The following is a 15,789-nucleotide window of genomic DNA, read 5'->3' as shown; positions in this document are numbered from 1 at the left end:
TCTCAACCTCTCAGCCAACTCAGCCTTCCCCATCCTTGTAAAGGAGTCCCATGCATTCATCAAACTAATAACTCTCTCTAGTTCTGTAGTTGAGTAGCTCTCAGTTACTTCTCTGTTCAGCAAAATGAAAGTGCCATCTTTGAAGTGGATCATGACTTCTCCTAAAGAAATAACACAAACTCTGACTATTACCACATCTGGTTGTTTATGATAGTCATCATCTGATATGCTTTTTGAGATTAGTAGAAAGTCATCCTGATTAAAGCAATTCCAAAATGCACCAGCTTCAGCTTGAATTTTTCTTGGTTTTCTTCCTGCAGACTTAAAGTGAGTTCTAATTGGAGGTTTGAATGAAGGTGGTTTAGATATTTTTCTTAGAAAGGTTTGTGTGATATCCCGTATTTTTCAGACTTATTATTATTATCATTTTAATATTTTTATGTGATTTTCTGCTTTGGAAGGAGTAAAATGGTGGATATTTTATTCCTGTTTGACGAGTTCGTGTTATTAAATGGTAACGTGCTAATTGTTAAGTGTTGTATCGATCCCTGTTAATTTCTGAATTTTTTTACTTAAATATACTATTTTCAAAAGTTTATTTGAAAGCCAGTCATTTTATTGATATCGGTAAATTGAGTTCATTTAGTAATATTAGGGGATCGAGTGGATATTTTGCTCGCCTCAATATTTTATCTGTGTCAGAAATACTATTTGATATTTTACCCGTGTTCACCCGGGCATACGGTGAGGTTTAAAAATATTAAAAATAATATTTTACAGCTATTTTGTTACATGTTAAATGAGTTATTATATGTTTAATATTATTTAAAAAATGTGTCTTGCCATGATTTAACATACGGTGAATTTATGTGTGGTCCCGTAAGGACTAGAGTATTTCTCAGATACTCGTTACGTTTAAAATTCATTTGTATGAAATTACCCGCAATCTAGACGCGTGTTAAAGAGCATTATATGTGTTTACGGGGTTTTCTACTAATTTAGGAAATGTTTCGGTTTTCCAAAAATCAACGGACCGGGACCCCACCGGGATATCAAAGGCCACAAAAATCATATTCTGATTTTTATTAAATTATGGGACTTTCAAATATTTCATATATTTGCATTTTTCAATTATTTATAATTTTTGGGAAATTTTGACATAATTTTTATATTTATTTGATTTAAAAATTATTCTCCATAATCATTTTTTTGGGCCTAATTATTTTAATTAAGATATAAAAACACCTTAAATTGATTTTAGGGTATTTATTTTTCCAAAAATATAAATATCTGAAATTTGTTTATTATTTTCATAATTATCAAAAATAAGAAAATAGAAAAAACAGATTTTTGGGGGTATAATCTTGTTCTTCACTAAGATTTAATGATTTTGAGAGCTATAGGGATTGGTTGTTGATGCTCTAGTAATCAAATCGAAGCTCGTTTCAAGGCCTTTCAATTGATACCAAAATCAGCATCTAAGGTTTGGTTTTTATTAAATTTGACTTTCTCGTTCTTGAACTCGAAATTTAATCTTTGATTTATGGGCGTTGTTGTTTGTTTTTGACGATTTGAATAGCTTCCTCATGATTTAAGGAGTCGATTTATGGTAGTTTTAGGTTCGTTCTGTTGCTCAATGATTAAGTCGAGTTCTTGGTTTTTTTAGGATTTTAAATTCGATTTTCTGAGTTTATAGTCAATTGTTTGTTAATTATGATTATGGGTAATGATTGTATAATTCCAGAGCTTCGTTTTGCTATTTATATCATTAATTTTGGTTGGGAATTCAACAAGATCGGTTTTGTGCCGAAAAGTTTGAAATTCGGTTCGATTTTGGTCGGAGTATGCGATTCTGATGTTATTCGGTGACCCTGTGCTTCTTGTTGGAATGGGGAATTAATTTAGATTAAAAAGGGAGCAGAAACCGAGTGAAATGGTTGTGTTTGGGGGGCTATACGAGATTCGCCCGAAAACAACGAAGTCGCCGATTTTTGGGTTGATTCCCAGATGCCGGTGACCTTCAACCGATTTTCAGGTCATCCCCTACCATGAGCCGCCGTTTAATCTGTTTGATTGAGGAATAAAATCTGAAAACTGTTATGTAGATTTCTTTTTGTTAATAATCCAAAAAAATCATTCTTTTTATTTTATTTTAATTCTAAAATGTATTTCTAAATTCAAAATAAATAATTAACTAAATTATTTTAATTTCAAAAAAATATTTTCTTTATTATTTTTATTATTTTCAAAAATATAAATTTGATTTAATTATTTATAATTTATTTTAATTAATTATTTTATGGATTTAATTAATTAATTAATTAATTATATCTATAAATATTAAATAAAATATAATTGTTTATAATTAAGCTAAATAATGATTTAAAAATTATTTGAGTTTTTAAAATTTTTATAAAGGTATTTAAAATTCAATTTATATTATTATTAATTGAATTATTCCTATTTTATTTGTAATAAATAGACCGCTTGTTCGTTTAATACGAAACGAAGGCGTCTACACTCACAAAAATGTTCTGATTCTTTTAAAATACTTTAGAGCCATAAAATCTTTCGTTTCCAAAGGTCGCTTAAATTTGTAAACGTTTCTGAGTCGCGTAAATACCGAAAAGGTTATAAGATAATTGTGTTGCTGCGAGTGTGACTAACTGCTAAAAACCAAAGGCAAGTATCCATATCTTCACTTTTTGTTCAAGTGATGTTATTTTGAACCCTATTATGCAAGTTTTTTACGCTATTCTAATTCCAGAATAGTTCAATATTTTACATATAAAACTGCTTATGATTATGCAAGTATTTCTTTTTTATTCTCAGTTCAGAATAGATAAATGTTTTACATATCGCTGAGTTAAATGTTTATTATGCAAGTACATTTCTGCTATTCTATGTTCAGAATAGTTAAGTGTTTTTATTTATCAAATTAATGGATTTATGAATGTTTTAGATTTTGAGAAAGAAAATTTTTGTTGCGAGTATTCCTGCCCAAGTGAATGGGGGAATAAAATTTATAAGGGTGTCGATTATTATGACCCCTTTCAATAAAAAGTTTTAAGGTTAGATAAATGCGTAAGTGACCGGGGCGGACGGTCCAGCGGAGGGCCATGTATTATATGAAATATTTATAATACAACTTATGCCACAGGCATATATATTGCCTTTTTATTTGAGTACTCGTGTTGTGGGACATGTTTCCACGAATCATGATCTAGTGCTATCACACGGGCTGATCAGCATGTGATAGTATGTCCGTCGGTGAAAGATTCCAATCTAAATTTTTATATTGTTTTTATAATCATATGATAAATGATTGATTAAGTGTTTTTGTTTTGGATCAAATGTGAAATTCAGTTTCTGATTGATGTTGATACTTAATTTATTGTTTAATATCAAATGTGGTATTATTATATATGATTGATGTTGACTTCAGTATGGGATGTTGTGAGCATATAAGTTAGTATTGATATTTAATATGATGTGACAGCAAAATAAGTATTGATATCATAATTGGGGTCTTGAGTAAATTGGATATAAAGTTTATGATTCAGTCCATAATCACTGTTTCATGTTGTTGTTTATGATATTTCCGTAAACATTGTTTTACAAGTTTATCCTCGTCAAGATTCAAAGTATTGCTGAATCATTTTAGCTCAAAAATATCGAAAGGGTTTTGAATACAAAGGAGGAACCAATTTTGGGATTCCTTAACTAAATTTTTTGATTCAGCGGGTATTGATTTTAATTGTTCTGCTCTATTGCAGATATCGGATTTTATATTAAAAAGACAATATATATGTTATACTGAACTTGCTGAACATTTCTTTCGCTCATGCTTTCCTGTTTTTAAATTTAACCTTCCAGTGAGGACTAACTTACTCTGTTTAGCTGCGTAATTCGAGAAAGTGAAAAAATATGCTTTTGGAAGGTGGTTGGTCCGGGGTTCGCGGAACTAGAGTAAGTTCTATTGTATACAGTTGTTTGTATGTATATTAGTTGTGTTATTATATGTGGGCCTGATATACTTCTTTTCAAAGTTATACTAGCGGGTTAAGTTTTAAGGTTTGGAATTTATTGAAAAGAGTTTGAAAAGAAAGTAAAAATTTATTTATGGAAATTGGATATCTTGTTTCTAGAACTGTAACCTTAAAAGATCTTGGATTAGTTTGGGGTCATAGATGCTAAATATCTTTTGCTGGCATTTGTTTATTATTAAACATATTGTTTTGGATTGAGGTTTCATTGTGATGACCAAATCCTCTGACCCCGGACTTAGGGGCGGTACAGGTTGGTATCAGAGCTGAGGTTATAATAAACTAGAAACGAGAATGTGTATAGTTATATAAGGACGCTAAAGCTCATATCGAGTTCCTGTTGGACTATTGGATATAGTACGAACGAGTAAGCTAAGATAGACACATTCATTTGAGATGCTTGTGTTGAGTTGGACAAAACTCCTGGCAGTTGCAAACTTCTATTGTGGAATCTTCCGAGGCTACTACGATTCGACAATGATGAAGATTATCGATATCCTTAGAACATGAATAAGTGTCTAGAATCGGACGAGTCAACATAAGAGTTCAAATAGAAGATAAGTATTAAGACCTTGATAATACATTTTCTTTCTATAACTTCTCTTGACATCTCTCAAAATAAGGTATCTGTTACAGGATATAATTCCTAACACCCGTTTTCAATCATGTAATGTGCCAGAAGCTGTCGTGAAGCCTATTTCAGGTTTTGATAGCTCTGTCAAGTTCCAATATTGAAATTTTCACCTTTCTTATATGGTGGATAGTTTATTGGTGATACGACACCACTTAGCCATTTTATGCCAGAATCTTGTTTTCTAGATTTCATTTTTCTCCAGAAATATTAGCTTTGAAACCTTTTCAGTTTTGATCCGAGGATTTCCCTAACAAGTCATTAATTAGAAACCCTTGATTATTTATTTGATTTTGAATTCCTTTTATATTCTTTTATTCTGATTGAGATGAATAACCCTAACTATAGGGGAAACAAGGTAGACCTATCTATGTGATAGGAGTTGGATGTGACGCCATCACTTGTGTGTGTTATGACTACAAGAAGGTTAACAACCTTTAGTAGTGTCTTAATCTGGGCACACAATACCAAGTTCATTTGATCATATTGATCTCTCAGTTATTTTTTCATTTCAACAATACTTTCTAAAAAAATCAGATTTTTGGTAACCACAATGGTGGGACACCCGTTATGCTATTAGATTTGTTTCTCATCAAAATTTCATTATTTTATTATCTCAAATGTACGAAGGTATGCCAACCAAGTTAAGTTGAGTTATCCTGGTCAAGTCAAAGTAAGGCTATGTGATGGGATTACCAATAGCAACAGTGGATTGCAATGCGATTAAAATATCAGTGAGTATAACGCAGTCAGTCTATTTCTTTATTTCTCTCTCTAATTATCTCTATCTCTCTTTTTTCTTTTTCTTTCTCTTTATCTTTATCTCTATTCTTCTTTCTCTCCATTAGTGAAAGTGATTCTATTGAGGAATTGGTCAAATGATGTGGAAGGAGCAATGATGCAGAGTGAAGCTCCCGTGATAACTGGGTTGTATAAAGAATTTCAGTTTTATTTGAAATTTTGAGAAAAGTTACTTATGCAAGATTGAAAAGTTGGCCAGAAGATCCCTAGTGTTCTTTTCTGCTGATTCCGAGGACGGAATACTTATAAGAGGGGTAGATTGTGATATCCCGTATTTTTCAGAATTATTATTATTATTATTATTATTATTTTAATATTTTTATGTGATTTTTTGCTTTGGAAGGAGTAAAATTGTGGATATTTTATTCTTGTTTGACGAGTTTGTGTTATTAAATGGTAACGTGCTAATTGTTAAGTGTTGTATCGATCCATGTTAATTTCTGAAAATATTTACTTAAATGTATTATTTTTAAAAGTTTATTTGAAAGCCGATCATTTTATTGATACGGTAAATTGAGTTCATTTTGTAATATTAGGGGATCGAGTGTATATTTTGCTCGCCTCAATATTTTATCTGTGTCAGAAATACTACTTGGTATTTTACCCGTATTCACCCGGGCATAGGGTGAGGTTTAAAAATATTAAAAATAATATTTTACAGCTATTTTTTTACATGTTAAATAAATTATTATGTGTTTAATATTATTTAAAAATGTGTCTTGCCATGATTTAACATGCGGTGGATTTATGTGTGGTCCCGTAAGGACTAGAGTATTTTTCAGATACTCGATACGTGTTTAAAATGCATTTGTATGATATTACCCGCAATCTGGATGTGTGTTAAAGAGCGTTTTTATTGAGGTACTTGTTTTATCTTGTTTTATGTGTGTTTGCGTGCAATACACGTGTTTTAGGGGTTTTCTGTTAATTTAGGAAATGTTTCGGTTTCCCAAAAATCAATGGATCGGGACCCCACTGAGATGTCAAAGGCCATAAAAATCATATTCTGATTTTTATTAAATTATGGGACTTTCAAATATTTCATATCTTTGCATTTTTGAATTATTCATAATTTTTGGGAAATTTTGACATAATTTTTATATTTATTTAATTTAAAAATTATTCCCCATAATTATTATTTTTGGGCCTAATTATTTTCATTAAGGGATAAAAATACCCTTAATTGATTTTAGGGTATTTATTTTTCCAAAATATAAATAGCTAAATTTTGTTTATTATTTTCATATTTATTAAAAATAAGAAAATATAAAAAACAAATTTTTGGGGGTATAATCTTGTTCTTCACTAAGAGTCAATGATTTTGAGAGCTACAGGGATCGGTTGTTGATGCTCTAGTAATCAAATTGAAGCTCTTCCAAGGCCTCTCTATTGATACCAAAATCAGCTTATGAGGTTGGGTTTTTATTAAATTTAATTTTCCCGTTCTTGAGCTCGAAATGTAATCTTTAATTTCTGAGGGTTGTTTATTTTTGACGATTTGAATAGCTTCCTCATGATTTAAGGAGTCGATTTATGGTAGTTTTAGGTTTGTTCTGTTGCTCAAATGATTAAGTCGAGTTCTTGTTTTTTTTAAGATTTTAAATTCGATTTTCTGAATTTATAGTTAATTGTTTGTTGATTATGATTATAGGTAATGATTGTATTATTCCCGAGCTTCATTTTGCTATTTATTTCATTAATTTTAGTTGGGAATTCAACGAGATCGGTTTTGTGCCGAAAAGTTTTAAATCCAATTCGATTTTGGCCGGAGCTAGCGATTCTGATGTTATTCGGTGATCCTGTGCTTCTTGTTGGAATGGGGAATTGATTTAGATTGAAAAGGGAGCAGAAACCGAGTGAAATGGTTGTGTTTGGGGGGCTGTATGGGACTCGCCGTAAAACGACAAAGTGGTCGGTTTCTGGATTATTTCTCAGATTTCGGTGACCTTCAACCGGTTTTCCGGTCATCCCCTACCCTGAGCTGCTGTTTGATCTGTTTGATTGAGGAATGAAATCTGAAAACTGTTATGCATATTTCTTTTTGTTAATAATCCAAAAAATCATTTATTTTATTTTATATTTATTCTAAAACGTAATCTTTAAATTCAAAATCAATTTAGTTAATTATTTTACATAATTAACTAAATTATTTTAATTTCAAAATATTATTTTCTTTATTTTTATTATTTTCAAAAATCTAAATTTGATTTTATTATTTATAATTTATTTTAATTAATTATTTTATGGATTTAATTAATTAATTAATTTAATTAATAAATTTTATCTATAAATAGTTAAATAAAATATAATTGTTTTAATTAAGCCAAATAATGATTTAAAAATCATTTGAGCTTTTAAAATTTTTATAAAGGTATTTAAAATTCAATTGATATTATTATTAATTGAATTATTCTTATTTTATTCATCATAAATACACCGTTTGTCTGTTTTATACGAAACGAACGCGTCTAGACTCACAAAAATGTTCTGATTCTTTTAAAATACTTTCGAGACATAAAATCTTTCGTTTCGAGGGGTCGCTTGAATTTGTAAATATTTCTTAGTCGCGTAAATACCAAAATAGTTGTATTCGACCCAATTTCAATTTTGAACGTATCGAGTCGAATGTTTTGACGAACCGAGTCATGTGATATATGAATTATGTGATACGCGAGTTATGTGTTTATGTGCTATGTGAATTACGTGCGTACGTGGGTCAAGAGTCTTGTGTTTGACTATGTTCTTTATGTGTGGGATATCGTATGGGTAGACGATAGGGTTTTGACACGTAATTCGTCGAGTAATTATCGTTTAAACGATTAAAGTTATATCTTTTAATTATGATTACGGATCGTTCGACTTGATCAGGACCAGATATTGGAAAGAATGAAATGGGATGGTATTGGGTATCTGGATTCTAGCAATCGCATGTGCAGCACATCAGTGAATTGTTGAAATAGAAAGGCAGCAAGATCATAAGATGTCAGACATAAATAATTGTGTTGCTGCGAGTGTGACTAACTGCTAAAAACCAAAGGCAAGTGTCCCTATCTTTACTTATCGTTCAAGTGATGTTATTTTGAACCCTGTTATGCAAGTTTTCCACGCTATTCTAATTCCAGAATAGTTCAATATTTTACATAAAAAATTGTTTATGATTATACAAGTATTTCTTTTTTATTCTCAGTTCAGAATAGATAAATGTTTTACATATCGTTGAGTTAAATGTTTATTATGCAAGTACTCTTCTGCTATTCAATGTTCAAAATAGTTAAATGTTTTTATTTATCAAATTAATGGATTTATAAATGTTTTAGATTTTGAAAATGATGATTTTTGTTGCGAGTATTCCTACCCAAGTGAATGGGGGAATAAAATTTATAAGGGTATCGATTATTATGACCTCTTTCAATAAAAGGTTTTAAGGTTAGACGAATGCGTAAGTGACCGGGGCAGACGGTCCAGCAGAGGGTCATGTATTATATGAAATATTTATAATACAACTTATGCCACAGGCAGATGTATTGCCTTTTTATTTGAATACTCGTGGTGTGGGACATGTTTCTACGAATCATGATCCAGTGCTATCACACGGGCTGATCAGCATGTGATAGTATGTCTGTCGGTGAAAGATTCCAATCTAAATTATTATATTGTTTTTGATAATCATATGATAAATGATTGATTAAGTGTTTTTTTGGATAAAATGTGAAATTCAGTTTCTGATTGATGTTGATACTTAATTTGCTGTTAAATATCAAAGGTGGTATGAATATATATGATTGATGTTGACTTCAGTATGGGATGTTGTGAGCATCTAAGTTAGTATTGATATCTAATTTGATGTGACAGCAAAATAATTATTGATATCATGATTGGGGTCTTGAGTAAATTGGATATAAAGTTTATGATTCAGTCCATAATCACTGTTTCATGTTGTTGTTTATGATATTTCTGTAAACATTATTTTACAAGTTTATCCTCGTCAAGATTCAAAGTATTGCTGAATCATTTTTGCTCAAAAATATCGAAAGGGTTTTGAATACAAATGAGGAACCAATTCTGGGATTCCTTAACTAAATTTTCTGATTCAGCGATTATTGATTTTAATTGTTCCGCTCTATTGCAGATATTGTTTTTTTTATCAAAAAGACCATATATATGTTATACTGAACTTGCTGAGCATTTCTTTCGCTCATGCTTGCCTGTTTTTAAATTTAACCTTCCAGTGAGGACTAACTTGCTCTGTTTAGCTGCGTAATTTGAGAAAGTGGAGGAATATGCTTTTGGAAGGTGGTTGGTCCGGGGTTCGCGGAACTAGAGTAAGTTCTATTGTATACAGTTGTTTGTATGTATATTAGTTGTGTTATTATATGTGGGCCTAGTATACTTTTTTTCGAACTTATACTAGCGAGTTAAGTTTTAAGGTTTGGAATTTATTGAAAAGAGTTTGAAAAGAAAGTGAAAATTTATTTATGGAAATTGGATATCTTGTTTCTAGAACTGTAACCTTAAAAGATCTTGGATTAGTTTGGGGTCATACATGCTAAACATCTTTTGCTGGCATTTGTTTATTATTAAACATGTTGTTTTGGATTGAGGTTTCATTGTGACGACCAAATCCTCTGACCCCGGATTTGGGGGCGTTATAGTTTGGCTGGTTGTGATAGAGATTTTGAGTAGAGAATTTGCAGTTGGCTTATATAGGTACTTGGGCTTAGAGGTTTAAATAATTTGAGATTTTATTTGGCTAGGTCTTTGTGTTTGGGTTGGCAAAGTTTTTGATATTTGAATTTATGGTGATTTTAGTGTCTTCCTCCCATCTCCTTCATCTTTTTTTTTCTTCTTACCATCATCCTTCATTTTATGTTTCTCCCTTCCTTTCTTTTTGTTATCGACTTTACTACCACTAGTTTAGCTGGAATGACTTGGATTTGAGCTAGAAGATTTATGCTCATATTTCTTCTTCTTATCATCATCCAAGTCATCATCTTTTGTATTAACCTGAGTTCTCGTTAGGGCAAAAACACGCGCTAATATTCACGCAAGTATATGCGTTCGCAAGTAGTATAAGATATAAATCAGATTCGTTCCCACAGAGACTTGTTTAGGTTAAGTTCAATTTATGCACCTATGCAACAATGTATAGTTATCGCTCAATGCTAAGACAAATAACAAATTGGGTTTTTATTAAACTAAGAGATTATACTAAATAATATTAACTAAAAGAATTGAGGTTGAATTACTATATATGATAAACATGGGATTCTAACTTCATTAAATACTTCATTCAATAGCCTTATTGTTCTTAACCTTAGTATGTAATGGTGATGACACTAATCAGATAACACGAAACTAGTAAACACCAACTTTCGTTGTACGATTACCCTACTACCAAGCATCCACAAAAGAGATAAAAGTTGAATAGACACCAATTATGCTTAGTCCTTATATGTCTATAAGAATTGAAAACATAACGGTTTAATGTGCAAGTTATCTATCGTGATTACATAGGGCAAGTAAGATGGTTAAAATTACTTATGAATCATGCATAACAAATACATGAACCTATGCTAGAATGACAAGTTTTAAACCTCTATATTCACTGTCGCTTCAATAGAGATTAACACGCTATCTTATATGTTAGCTACGCACATAAGACGAATAAGCACAACCAATACTAGGATATCAATCAATCACCACACACTAAGATATCGAAACAAATTAAATATTGAAATCCATAAGTAAATCCGCTAGAATCCCATGATAATGATTAGCCCATAATTGAACTCATCGTCATCATGGGTTCCAATGAAAGCATGGTATAAAACAATGTCTTAATAAACTGAATAACAATCAAATTACGAATAAACGAGGTATAGGTTCAACAAGAATGAAAACGAGCATCCAAAGTTACAACTAATTCAAAGAATCACAAGTAGAAAATAAGATCTTATTTTTCGGAGTTGTTTTCTGCTTCCAGGTCTTCTCCTTGATCTCCCAATCTTCCCGGATCATGAAAACCCTTTTTTAAGTATATATAAGCCCATATTGGACCTGGACCCTTAAAATCGTCAAATTCCACTCAAAAAGGGTTTTTCAGCAAAATCAGCCGCGCATCAGCACGCGGTCGCGCGCCGGTCGGAGGCGGCCGCGTGTCAGCAGGCGGTCGCGTGCACTTCTGACGCGGCCGCGTGCAGCCTTTCTGGAAAATTCTGATGAATCTTATTTTGCCTATAACTTGAGTTCTACTCATCAGAATTAGGCGATTCAACTGTCCACGCGAAGCTAACGAGATTCTCTACAACTTGACAATGGACCTGGCTTCCAAATCTGATCACTTTTCATCATATTTCCTTTAAAAGCTCCTTTCTTCATTTAACTGATACCTGAAATGCAATAACACAAAAACACATCAAAATACCAACAACTTGAGTCCAAAACACCAATTTAAGCTTGTAATGAAGCATTTCAAGTGGATATAAAATCCACTTATCACACTCCCAAACTTGAATCGATGATTGTCCTCAAGCATAAACAGACTCAAAACTATAAAACAAACCTAATGCATGAATGCAAATACGTGAATGCAACTACGTGAATGCAACTAAATGATATTACAATCGATCCCCTCAGAATAATCATAACCAAATGAATAAGCCAATGCCTCTAAAAATGTAATGACTTAAAACAGAGTTCGAATAAATCCTGCAAACTAACTCACAAACCAGAAACGTGCGTGTGTGGAATGCTTAACAGAATCTCTCGATACTAGATCAATAACCATAACTTATCTATTATCAAAATAATCAAAAGTTTATAAACAGAATAGACAATAAACGCATTATGAATTAAAACACCTCCTTTCTACTAGAGTTATACAAGGATTCACACTATTATTAAACACATAACAAAGATGCTTATTTGACCGTGCAATGAATGAGGTCCCAAAAGACTTATGGAATAATACCCATGTAGCGAGCGCTAGTTTAGTGGATCCCGGACTATAAAAGCCTTAGGTCACTAGGCACAAAGTCCCCTAGAACTTAATAACTCGAGTATTAAAGAGCTCACTCTTGATCAATTATGCATAAACACATACTTTTTTTTCTTTTTTTTCTCTTTTTACTTTTTTCTTTTTTTTTTCAATAATTTCTGAATGAGTGCGTTTCGCTCCATCTCATTCAACCCTAGACTACTCATAAAAATATGAGCCGGCTACTAGCCATTTGACGCCTATCCTTACAACAACTAGCAATGAAATCCAAGTTTTTCTCCAGATAAAAAAAATTAGTGTTTTTACATCATTACGAGAATATCACAAATTTTAAATATAACCAAGTGATTAAATCTCAACAATAAACAAGTATGATCATGATCTAGATCAAAAGCAATCCTATAAGACTTTATGAAAATATTTGTTTCTGGCATGCTAATCAATTCATTAGGACTTAAACATCCCTCTATTCGTCATCATCACACTCAAATCAACATCAACTTATCAAATATCATAGTTCATCTTAAGGGATCATGCTAAATATGCATGCAAATGTAACTATATGAAATCACATAAAAATAAACAAATATGTCCTAAATGAACAATCATGCAAAAATGTGAATGAACTACAACTAAACATGCAATATGAATCTATATGAATCTATATGGACACACACTACTAATCCTTACATTATCACCCCCAAACTTAAAATTTTCAATGTCCTCATTGAAGGTAATAATAAGGATTTCAGGCATACCTAATTAGTGGGAGAATCACCCTCATCGGGTGGAGGATCAGGTGGTCAATCAACCTCGCCACCAGTGTCTCGAACAACAGTAACGAAAGCGTGTGTCAAATCTTCAGCAAAATATCGGTGGATGACATGCATGGCCTCCATACGCCTAGTCAATCTTCTATACTGCGCATCACCAACACAAGTCCTATCAACTACCTGTTGCACATGAGAAGAACCCTTTGTAGGCATGGGAATATCCGTCCAGCCACTCTCTACATCATCAAAAATATATCCCAACCCCTTATCATGGGGTGCACCTAAGAATGAATAACTCAAGTGATCTGGCATTCAGTTGAGCTCAAGTGTGGGAGCTTCTTGAATAAATGGTTCAAAACGCTCCTGAGAAATTTTCAGCTCTGCTAACCCAAGAGAATTGAATGGCAAATCCAACTTCCTCATCCACAAAGGTGCATTCAAATCCTGCAATTGCTCTGCTCCTTCTTTATCTTCAATAACTGATTCCCCTATTAAGGATCTCTCTAAGGTATCTGACTTTGGCAATTGCTCAGGCTCTGAATTTACTACAGAGTCGACCCACTCTACTTTAAAGCACTCCTCTTTAGCTATGGGTAACTTTATTTCTTTGAACACATTAAAAGTGACCTTTTGATCGTAAACCTTCATCGAAAGCTCTCCTTTTTGCACATTGATCATAGTTCGGCCTGTAGCCAAGAATGGTCTTCCCAAGATAATGGGAATCTTCTTATCTTCCTCGAAATCAAGAATTACAAAGTCAGCAGGGAAGATGAGTTTATCCACCTTGACCAAGACATCCTCCACTATACCTCGTGGATAAGCGATGGAACGGTCAGCTAGTTGCAATGACATGTATGTTGGTTTCGGATCAGGCAGACCAAGCTTCTTGAAGATAGATAAGGGCATCAGATTGATTCTAGCTCCTAAATCACATAAACACTTATCGAACGATAAGTTTCCAATGGTGTAAGGAATAGTGAAACTTCCAGGATCTTTAAGCTTTGGAGGCAACTTTTGTTGCAGCACAATACTACATTCTTCCGTAAGAGCAACAGTCTCTAAGTCATCAAGCTTCACTTTCTGAGAGAGAATACCTTTCATAAACCTCGCATAGCTAGGCATCTGTTCAAGAGCTTCAACGAAAGGTATGTTGATATGAAGTTTCTTGAACACCTCCAAAAACTTAGCAAATTGCTTATCTAACTTCTGCAGCCTTTTAGAAAAAGGAGGTGGAGGATAGACATGTTTCTCCCCTGTATTACCCTCAGGAGGAGTGTGTTCCACAGTTTTCTTCCTTGATTCCACTTCTGCTTCCTTCTGCACATCTTCTTCAGCCAAAACTTCAGATTCTGGAACTTGAGATTTTTGAGGGCTTGCACCCTTCCCAGACCTTAATGTAATTGCCTTAACCTGCTCTTTTGCTTCCCTCTTGCCTGGAACTTCTGTATCACTAGAAAGCATTTCTGGCAGTCGATTCAATAAGGTGTTAGCAATTTATCCTATCTGGTTCTTCAGATTCTGGATAGAAACAGCCTGGCTTTGGCATATAAGAGCCTAGTTTTTGCACATAAGCCTCAACTCCTCCAATTCAGATTTTTCATTCGAAGATAGACCTGCATCATGAGTTTGTTGTTGAAATTGGAGTTGTTGTCTTGGTGCAAATTGTTGCTAAAAACTAGGAGGGTTGAATTTTTTTGCTCCAAACTGCTGGAACGGCTGTTACATCGCATTCCGATTGTTGCTCCATCTGAAGTTAGGATAATTCCAGTTGTCAGGATAATAAGTGTCTGGAACTGGTTGCTGCGATCTCTGAAAGTTGCTCACAAACTGAGCTGATTCACTAGATATAGCGCATTGCTCCGTCGCATGCGAACCTGCACATAGCTCACAAACACTGGTTATCTGATTAACACCCAAGTTAGTCAGAGAATTGATCTTCATAGACAACTCCTTTAGTTAAGCAGTGATAGCTATAGTTGTATCCACCTCAAGAATTCCTGCTACCTTGCTCTGTGGCAATCTCTGGGCTGGATACTGATATTCATTAGCAGCCATCAGTTCAATTAGATCATAAGCTTCCTCATAGCTCTTCGCCCATAAGGCTCCACCTGATGCTGCATCGAGCATGGGTCTGGACTGTGCTCCCAAACCATTATAAAAATAGTTGATGATCATCCAATCAGGCATTCCATGATGAGGACACTTCATAAGCATCTCTTTGTAGCGCTCCCAAGCTTCACATAGAGATTCTTCCAATTGCTGCGCAAATTGAGTAATAGCATTCCTGACTACAGCTGTCTTCGCCATAGGGAAGAATTTAGTAAGAAACTTCTGAGCAAGATCTTCCCAAGTAGTAATCAAACCAGCTGGTAGAGAGTGTAACCAGCTCTTAGCCTTGTCCCTCAGAGAGAATGGGAACAGTCTCAGCTTCACAGCATCTTCAGAAACACCGTTGAACTTGAAGGTATCGTAGATCTCAATGAAATCCCTAGTGTGCATATTGGGGTCTTCAGTTGGAGAACCCCCAAACTGGATTGAATT

At 33.2% G+C, this 15,789-nt stretch overlaps 1 non-coding gene across 1 annotated transcript; it reads left to right on the top strand.

Annotated features, from left to right (window-relative positions):
* Positions 1 to 15,433: 15,433 nt before the first annotated feature.
* Positions 15,434 to 15,540, top strand: LOC141663157 (small nucleolar RNA R71). Its single transcript, XR_012551241.1, has one exon. It is a non-coding gene; the product is annotated as a small nucleolar RNA R71 (small nucleolar RNA).
* The last annotated feature ends 249 nt before the right edge of the window (positions 15,541 to 15,789 follow it).

Source organism: Apium graveolens, chromosome 5 (genome assembly GCF_009905375.1).
Source record: "Apium graveolens cultivar Ventura chromosome 5, ASM990537v1, whole genome shotgun sequence".
NCBI lineage: Eukaryota > Viridiplantae > Streptophyta > Magnoliopsida > Apiales > Apiaceae > Apium > Apium graveolens.
Note: the sequence above shows the minus strand (reverse complement) of the source record. Positions and strands in the feature narration are given on the sequence as shown.